We start from the raw sequence: 10,998 nt of genomic DNA on the forward strand, positions 1-10,998 counted from the left end.
CGAGTTAGAATATTTTGAAAATGTTATCATCTATTATAGAAAAGCTATAATGGCCGATAATTTTACGGCTGTTATTGCCCGGGATCGGGTGTTCGCGTTTTATTCATTCGAATGATATCTATAGTCAGCAGTGTACTGGTGTTGCTCATAAATCGTAATTCATAACACAAATAATTATTTCTATCGTGGTGTCGCTCGTGTCACACTGTCTAGTATTTTTGTCTATGGTTAGGGCTGACGGTATTGAAAATAATTTTCGGTATTTCGGTATTGATTTCAATACCGGTTTGAAACGGTATACTGAAAAACCGAAATGTTTCGGTATACCGAAACCGAAATGATTCGGTATACCTAAATACCGATATGGCACGGTTAGGGCTGACGGTATTTTTGGTATTTTAAAATTATTTTGGCAAAAAACCGAATGAACGGTTTTAGTGCTGTTTTCTAGTATCAATGGCAATATTATATAATATTATAGTATATAATAAAGTATATTATAATGTGAAACAATTAAAGTAAAAAATATCGATACTATAGTTAGATTTTAATTATTATTTCGGTATACCGTACCATATCGGTATTTAGGTATACAGAATCATTTCGGTTTCGGTATACCGAAACAGTTCGGATTTTTACGGTATACCGTTTACCAAAATAATTTTAAAATACCGGTATACCGAAAATACCGTCAACCCTATCTATGGTATCTAGTGTCTACTATAGCCTATATGTATAGGTACCTACTCACTCAACGGCGGCGGACATTTACAATTTTATAGCAATGGCTTTTATCAAACTTCAGATAAGGAGAATAGTCTTAAAGGAAATTATTAGCCGATCCTATCAAGGCGGAAAAATTTAACCATGGGTGGACAGAACAGGACAAAAATATCAAAGAAAGAAATGCCTAAAGCGGAGGAAAAACAATCTAGGAATATTTCAACCCCTAGAGCAGGCATGTCAAACACGCGGCCCGTGGCTCATATTTTTGTGGCCCACGGCTACCAATATTAATGGACAAAAAAAATAATAATAAAATACTACTGTTGTGTCACGCCTATCTTAGATTAAGTATGAAGGGTTATTGAGGCAAGAAAAACTGAAAGAGTTTATTTTAGGGTATGGAAAACAACAGATAGTGTTTACTGATCGAGATTCAAAATGATTCAAATTTAAAAAATAAATTTAATGAGGTTGGTGTTCCTGATTTTTACAATTTTGTACCAATACGATATGTAGAAATTCGTAGATTTGTTAGTAAAATTCATTCTATATTTAGTAGTACTTATCAATGCGAGCAACTTTTTTTTAATAATGAACAGTAATAAATCACCCGTTAAATCCAGATTAATCGACACACACTGTCCTCCTAAGCCAAAAGGCAGTAAGCGACAAAATTTGAAAATTGAGTTTATTATATCAAAGTATTCGTTATTTTAATGCGAATTTTCTGTTTCCTTAGCAAAAATACCGTAAATGCAATAGATTGTATAATAAACGTGGTTAAACATATATGTATTTACAAATATATGAATGATACTAAGCAAAAAAGCAGTATCAAACACATGCTAAGCAAAATGGCAGTAACTGTCCACAGTATACGGTAATTTTGCTTAGTATTGGCTCAAATGCGGTATTTTCGTTTAGTATAATTTTCTAGCTGTATCACACAATATCATATTATCATAGATTATAATAATTTATAAACGTACGCTGTTAACCACGGTCTTGGAAGACCCCGCTGTTAACATTCTGGTTGTTATTAATTCTGTGATTGTATTTGGCCCATCGACCATGATTATATTATATGATTTTATATTAATCCATGGTTATGCTATTAATAAAATAATGTGCTCATACTGCATTTTCCATCTGTAAACAATAATATTAATGTCTCACACCACTGAGCTAAAAGTATATGCGTTTTGAGGTGTTAAAAGCAGTGGCGGCGCCAGGGGTGGGCCCGGGCCCACCTTAAAAAGTCTCGCCACTGGTTAAGAGGTATCTTAGAGTTTATCCATGAGCGTTATTGGATTCTACAGGAAAAGTTATTTAAGAATCATTAATTTATTATTTTATTTTGATAATATGATAAAAATAACAAGGTGATTCAGGAAAAATTATTTTTCTCAAAACTACTACATTGTTGCTTACTGCCTTTTAGCTTAGAAGGGCAGCACATCTAAATGCAGTATTAAAAGTGGTTTCGTAAAATAATATTTCTCCCGAAATTGAAAAGTTGATGGTAGTAAAGATGTTAAATATCGTCTAAAAAGAATTATAAATATGTTTTTTTTTTTGTTATTTATATAACACCTATTTTCATAAATAATTAGTATGATTTAAATTTTATTTAAATGTTAATGTTCATTTTTTTTTTCATTTTTTAATTTAGTTGTAACTGCTGTATTTTTTTTTTAAGTAAATACAAAAATAAAGTGTCACAACTTTTAAAATTATTAAAATTATAAAAATTATAATATTATTATGTTTTCACAGAGAATATTAATTGTGTTGAACTTTTGCTTAAGTCTTGGCTAGAAATTTCTTTTAAAGCCACTGAAAATAATTGATAACTACGTAACAATAATAACAACTAACAACTAACATTCACCAATTTGGTGTAGCAAGTAGGAAAAGATAAGGATATAACCCAAGCCTAATTTTTAATCTATGATTTATCAAGTAAACCAAATCGAATTATTTTAGTAACCCAAGTATCAGAATTGAACGTAAAATAAAATATAATTTAAAATCTTTCCTTGTAAATTCTGTAGATACAACCTAATTAGCACTAACATCAAACGATGACCTTAAACCACAGAATCTTAAACTATCGCCCTATACCAATTATTTTATTGATATTAATATATCTTCCCAATTAAATTTAATAAGGTATCTTAATTTTATTTTTTGTTAACTAAATGCGAACATAAAATATGGTTTTTCTTTTTAATAATTATGAATATTTATAGTGATGTGTTGGGTTGTTTGATATTTATAAAAATGTTCAAGGTACATAATTATAAAAATTCATACATATTATTTACTAATTGAAATAATTGAATAATTTGGGCAATTTGGCTGTGTAGATGAAATAAATAGTGAAATAAGCGTTCTAGTTACAGAAAAAATGAAAAAATGTGTCGTCAAAACTTACCAATTTATTATTATGTGACAAATTCTTTAGGACAAAATCACGACATTTCTGATCACAAAATAAAAAATAAGAAGTCAATACTTTGAGAATTGATAATATCCTTATCGAAATGAATCGAAGATTTAAACAAACAGAACTAATTGAAGCAGTGGAAATGTGTAATCCAAACTCTAAAATATTTTTAGACTTACTTAAATACATTTATGAAATTGCCAAGAATTTCTATAGACAACCAATTTTTTAAAAAGTTAAAAGTATAATGCGATTTAGGGAAAAAAATGTTTGTTTCAGAATCAAACTCCATGGAAGTATACATCTTAACTAAAAACATTGGATCATTGTTCTCAGAGCTAGAAGAAATTTATAGATGAGTATTAATTATTCCAGTTTCAAGTAATCAAGTGCTACAGCTAAAAGAAGTTTTAACAACGAGGAGAATAAAAACCTACAAAAAATCAACTATGATCGGAAAACGATTACATAACCTAGCTCATAACCCTAATCTAGAAAGAAAAGAAAATTATTGAAAAATCTAGCCAAAATTTGAATGCATTTGCATGTGATAAATCGAGAATATAGGTAACTATATCAATTATCAATATTAATTAATCTATGCTAATATTATAAAGAGGAAAGATTTGATTGTTTGTTGGGGATAAACTCCGAAACTACTGAACCAATTTTGAAAATTCTTTCACCAATACAAAGCCACATTCTTTGTGAGTGTCATAGGCTAATTTAAAAAGGGAAGTGATCACCCCCGGTAGGTGCTCAAACAGGAATTTTGAGATTTACGATAGACATTTTTGTTTTTTAATGGTTGCTATGGGTTATATATATAGATAAAAATAATATTATTCTTCTATAAACCAATGACGACCTTTATATAAACAAACACTTCCACCATACATCTCATAAGGCTTCTATAAATTTGTAGTAGCGTGGTGTTATGATATAGCCTATAGCCTTCCTCGATGAATGGACAACAAGAAAATAATTTTTCATTTCAAATCAGTAGTTCCTGAGATTAGCACGTTCAAACAAACAAACTCTACAGCTTTATATATTAAAGTATAGATATATAAATTAATGTTTTTGTGTAGATTAGACCTCTGGGAAGAAGACAGGCTAATTTAAAAATGGTTAAAATTGGTTTTCTTTTATTCATCTGATATTAGTACGGTTAGGTTAGGTTAGGATTTTGTATTATAATCTATATATATATAAAAATAAGTGTACATTTTGAATACATTTTTTAACTCAAGATGCACCAAACCGATTTCGATAAAAATTTTAGTGCATATTAAGATTGAAATGTAGATGGTTTCTGTGAAGTTTGTACGCTGTGGTATAAGTGGTTCCGGAAGTTATGGCCTCTTAAGTGCATACCTGGTGACATGGCCAAAAACAACAACAACGTCTATACAATTTATCTTAACTTCTCCGTTACCAGGAATAAAAATTCTGATTCGCAGCAGTATATTATCAGGTAGGCAATCTATCTGCGGTAGATCGTGGACCCCGTGCTGTTTGTACGTAAGTGTATGATTCAACTCTAAAGTATCAAAGTTATACCAAGTTTGTCGTATTCCACTTAAGGTGGATTAATATAATCAATGATAATCTATTTATACAAAATGGAGGGTGAAAAATGTACGTTACCTCATCAATCTAGAACGGCTGGTCCGATTTGGCTCAAATTTTTTTTTAAATTTTGAACACCATACACCGAATATTAAATAACGAATTGAACAAAGTTTGAGTCATATAGAGCTGGTAAATTTAACGGGCAACGAAGTGCACGGGATCAGCTAGTATAATATAAATAAATAAAAAGATGGATAAGTGGATGTCGCTCTGCCGTACAGTACATTACAAGTGGGTCACTGTAATGGATGGTGTTGAATTTGAATTCAATGATATAATATTATTGTATAAGAAAAACGATTGTGAGCGAAAATGGTCAGTCAGCCTATGATATTACTAAGTAGGTATTTTGATGATATTATTGTGAATAAAGTAATTTATATATTAACCTATTTACGTGGATCCTTGTTTTAAATTTTCAATCCTTATCTATAAAAGTTGAACATTTTATAAATTTTTAACTACAAAATCATTATTAAATTTTAAATTTGATAAATGTTGTCAAAATTTGAACTTTAAATGCTTATAAAAAAAAATTGTGCCTATGTATTTTTAATATTTTTCAACTGCTATTAGAACAATATATCAGGAGCCTTATATTAAATTTTCACGCTTTTTTACCCAACAAATAAAATTTTATTGATATTTATAGAAAAAAAAAATAAAAAAATTGAAAACTGACAATGTCCGTAAACAGCTCAAAAAGAGTCAAAATATTTTATAAATTTTATGGTATATAGAAAATGCTAATATAAACATTCAGTGAAATTTTCAAGTATCTACAGCTATTCGTTTTTTAATTATACAACAAAATAAGAAAAATCGATATATGAGAAATCGAGTGAATATCAAATGTTGTAAAAATATGAATTTCGAACGTTCATAAAAATTTAATTTGATTTGCTTATAGACATTTTTTGTTTTTTTTTGATAAAGGTAGACAAACTTATGAGGAATCTTGTATTACATTTTCAAATCTTAGATTTAAAAAGAAAAAAAAATATGAATTCACAACTCAAAATATTTTGCTAATTTTGCAAATAGTTTTGCCAAAGTTGCTACAAATACGACAAACACTGGCTGGCCATTGCTAAAATATCTATCGGGACCATAGGCGGAGCTTGATACATTTAGTCGGGGTGGGGAGGGGGGGGGCTCAAGCCTCAGATTACTTTATGAAAATAATCATTAATAAATGTCTATGTAGTATATTGTTTTACTTTTGGAGGGGGGCTAATCGGAAATTTGGGGGGGTAGGGTTTTAGCCCCCCCCCCCCCTTCCACTCCCTCTAAGCCCCATCGTAGCTCTGCCTATGATCGGGACCCGTATTATGCCAGTATATTCCTCAACGTAGGCACAACTACGACAAACACTGGCTGGCCCTTGCTCGCAATTGAAAGAGAGCCCGTAAAATGCCAGTACTCCGCCAACGTTGGCACAACTACGAGAAATACTAGCTGGTCCTTGCTTGAAATTGAAATATGGTTCGTAACATGCCAGTACTCCGCCAAAGTTGGCACAACTACGTGGAACACTTGCTGGCCTTTGCTAGCATATTGATCGGGACCCGTAATATGCCAGTACTAGATCAGTAGTTAGCTACCAGTGCTGGTTTTCCATTACAGGATAAAATACTAGCAGTATAATAGTAGTAGTACTGGATAAAATTATAGCCAGTACTGTACCCGTAAGGGCCAGCCAACTGTTGTCTGCCAGTACAGTCGCAGTACTGCGCCCTTTGTGAGTGTCGGCGTAAGTCATAATTTTCCGATTGGGATGCGCCATGGTTTCAAAGTAACGCGGAATCACCAAATGGTTTTCTGTCATCCGTCACAAATTTAACGACCAATATTCAGTTTTCCGCCTTCCAGTCCGATTAAAAATACACATTTTGTGGTATGACATAGACTACATGGCCCATCTGCGAGGTGTGGCTCACGGAGTTTCTAGTATTATATAACGTGGAAAAAAATCTTCAATATTTATGGTTTTTTTTAATAATTATCCTTTTTATGGCAGCTGACAGCTGTTGTAGGTTATTTTTATTTTTCAAAGGGAAAAAATATCCAACCACAACAATCAAGTTATATATTTAATATTAATTATTATAACATGTCTCTACAAGTTGTCAATAATATTCTAAATTTGGATATGGTCTTCCTTTAAAAAATAAAAATAACCTACAACAGCTGCTATAAAAAGGATAATAATTAAAAAAACCCATAAATATTTCAGATTTTTTTTCAATGTTAAATAAAAACCGTCCTTTCTAATGGTGATGCCATCGTCTTCTATCTAAAAAATAGGAAACAATTATTTTATTTTAAGTCATTCACACGTAATAACTGCTAATTTAATTCTTTAACTATATATAGGTACACGTATAATATCTACATCCAACTCCAGCCACTCCAGCATTTACACGTACGTGAAGTTGGCACCCCGACATTCTTCGATCAGAATCCAATCAACATCATTTTTTTGCAACCATTTTGCAACAATTTGCAACGCTCATTAAAAAATTTGCAACACATTTTTTACGGTGCTACAGACAAACATAGCATTGGGGTGCCAAATTCACGTGGCACCCCGAAACCTTCCGATAGGCTCCATGTCCGTGTCAATTTTTTGCAACCAATTTGCAACAATTTGCAACGCTCATTAAAAAATTTGCAACACATTTTTTACGGTGCTACAGAAAAACATAGCATCGGGGTGCCAAATTCACGTGGCACCCCGACATCGTCCGATCGGTTCCAAATCGGTGTCACTTTTTTGCAACCAATTTGCAACATTTTGCAACGTCGATCAAAAAATGCAACGCATTTTTTACGGCGGCATAACCGAAATTCCGTTTAGGGGTAGCACCCCGACATCGTCCGATCGGTTCAGAATCGGTGTCACTTTTTTGCAACCAATTTGCAACATTTTGCAACGTCAATCAAAAAATTTGCAACGCATTTTTTACGGCGGCATAACCGAAATTCCGTTTAGGGGTAGCACCCCGACATCGTCCGATCAGTTCCAAATCGGTGTCACTTTTTTGCAACCAATTTGCAATAATTTGCAACGGCTTTTTTTAAATTTGCAACTTCACCCAGTCTCCGGAAAATCCGATTTACTGATGCCGTGCCAACTTATCGCAACATTCCCACTTTTGAATTTTTATATCTTCCCACACTAAAAATATTATTCATATAAGTTTTAAGTTTGTAAAATATAGAAAATATTATTAGTATAAATTCCCTACAGCCGTACAGGCCAAGTTACTTACCTACATAATAATATTCAATCGTACATTACTATCCAAATGATTATCACTCATTAGTTATTTTAATACCTTTTTAATGAATATTTTTTTAACTAACTTTTGTTATTAATTTCAATCATGTTAAGTTATTATATTTAAGTTAGTATATTCATTAATACTTTCCCAAATGATACAAATCTACTACAGCTAATAGTATATCTTGCAATATATCTATTTTTATGTGAATCAATTTGGCTTTACCATATTAACAACATTTTTACAGTTTTTATGTGTTGATATAATATTAATTTATAGTTCTCAATCATAAGTACCTTATAATTTTAATTTTAATTTTTTTTTTATATTTATCTAAAAAAAAAAAAAGTATTTAAATTAAAATAATTAAATGATCAAAAATCATTTGGTTTGGTGGTCATAATATAACATATATATATAATTATTAATTGTACATAAACAGGAATGAATAATGACAAAAATAATTACAATTAATAATCCTTTATTCAATGTTACAAAACAATTGTTTATTTTTGGTACTATAAACCTTTAATTATAATTTCTGTATATTATAAAACTTTAAAACCTTAGATAAAATAAGCAAGAACTTTTTACTTAATTTTACAAATATAAATATTTGAGCACTCATAAAATGTTTTTTTCAATCTAACAAAAGTTAGTTAAAAAAATATTCATTAAAAAGGTATTAAAATAACTAATGAGTGATAATCATTTGGATAGTAATGTACGATTGAATATTATTATGTAGGTAAGTAACTTGGCCTGTACGGCTGTAGGGAATTTATATTAATAATATTTTCTATATTTTACAAACTTAAAACTTATATGAATAATATTTTTAGTGTGGGAAGATATAAAAATTCAAAAGTGGGAATGTTGCGATAAGTTGGCACGGCATCAGTAAATCGGATTTTCCGGAGACTGGGTGAAGTTGCAAATTTAAAAAAAGCCGTTGCAAATTATTGCAAATTGGTTGCAAAAAAGTGACACCGATTTGGAACTGATCGGACGATGTCGGGGTGCTACCCCTAAACGGAATTTCGGTTATGCCGCCGTAAAAAATGCGTTGCAAATTTTTTGATTGACGTTGCAAAATGTTGCAAATTGGTTGCAAAAAAGTGACACCGATTCTGAACCGATCGGACGATGTCGGGGTGCTACCCCTAAACGGAATTTCGGTTATGCCGCCGTAAAAAATGCGTTGCATTTTTTGATCGACGTTGCAAAATGTTGCAAATTGGTTGCAAAAAAGTGACACCGATTTGGAACCGATCGGACGATGTCGGGGTGCCACGTGAATTTGGCACCCCGATGCTATGTTTTTCTGTAGCACCGTAAAAAATGTGTTGCAAATTTTTTAATGAGCGTTGCAAATTGTTGCAAATTGGTTGCAAAAAATTGACACGGACATGGAGCCTATCGGAAGGTTTCGGGGTGCCACGTGAATTTGGCACCCCAATGCTATGTTTGTCTGTAGCACCGTAAAAAATGTGTTGCAAATTTTTTAATGAGCGTTGCAAATTGTTGCAAAATGGTTGCAAAACTCGGGGTGCCAACTTCACGTACGTAGCATTTACAGTCATTTTATTAATATATAGTTAAATAATTAACATGTAACCTAATAATTATTTATATTACACAAAATAAATACGATACTGATGTTTTAATTCAAATGTGATATTAATTTGTATATATCAGTATAATAAGCCAGTATTTTGTATACAAAAATAACATTTATTTAAATTGCATTATTTAATATGGCAGTTGTATCGTGATACATAATTTTGAAGAATCATGTATCATTTTTTTCCAAAAGATACAAGATACTATTATTATAAACATTTGTACTGAATAATAGTACATAATATACCAAGAAAATTGAATTCGATTTGCAGGACACTCAAAACTCAAATGAATGTAACAATAGTGGTAATTTTTTATGTGTGTCTATTAATAATATTGTATTGTATAGAATTTCGTCACGGATTGTGTTTTTACAAAAAATTGTCCAGGTGCAATTGAGTCGAAATTAACAATAATGTAGAAATTCACCATACAATGTTATAACTTGTTAGATAATTTTAAAAACATTAAATTAAATTACTAGCTATATATAATATCTATCTACAGTCTATCTATAGATACGCACTAAACTGAAATTTTCGTTCTCATAAAATATAAATCCGCTACCTAGGTCCACATAATATAAAAATTAAATTAAAAGTACAGATAAACAATTATAGTGTACTATTCGCATCATTGTAAAAACATTTTTGTTCTGTCTTGAGTCTTCTGCGTCTGTGTCAACTGTCACTTGAATAATTATAAAACATTTTAGTTAATAAAATTAATTTGGAAATATAAAAGTATCATGTATCTTGTATCTTTTCTACATTCACAATGTATCTTGTAGGTATCTTGTATCTATATACTATAAATTCATGTATCATAATACTATATTTTGAGAATCTTGCCCAACCCTGACCATAAGTTGTTTTTACAAAGATCATGAGGTAATGCAACTTATTTTAAAATCATCAAATAAATATGGCAAAAACAACACATTTTAAATAGACTTCTCACAAAAAATGACAAAGAAATTTCAATGCTTTCAACACTATTTCTCTGTATAAATCAATTAATGACCTTTATTCTTTTGTATAATAATTTATATAGGTAATACTGATTATCATTGGGAAATTATCAAGAAACTTATTGATTTACCAACTAATATTATATAAATTGGATATAAAGAAATATTAATAATATTATTATTAATATTATTAATATTATTAATATTTGGTCAAGTGTGGCAAAATGTAGCACTAATCTGAAAATATCCATGTCATTTTCAAGAAAAGATACTATTCCCTTCTTATAAAAAGGTAGTACTATTATTTT

The sequence above is a fragment of the Metopolophium dirhodum genome, chromosome 1 (genome assembly GCF_019925205.1).
Source record: "Metopolophium dirhodum isolate CAU chromosome 1, ASM1992520v1, whole genome shotgun sequence".
NCBI lineage: Eukaryota > Metazoa > Arthropoda > Insecta > Hemiptera > Aphididae > Metopolophium > Metopolophium dirhodum.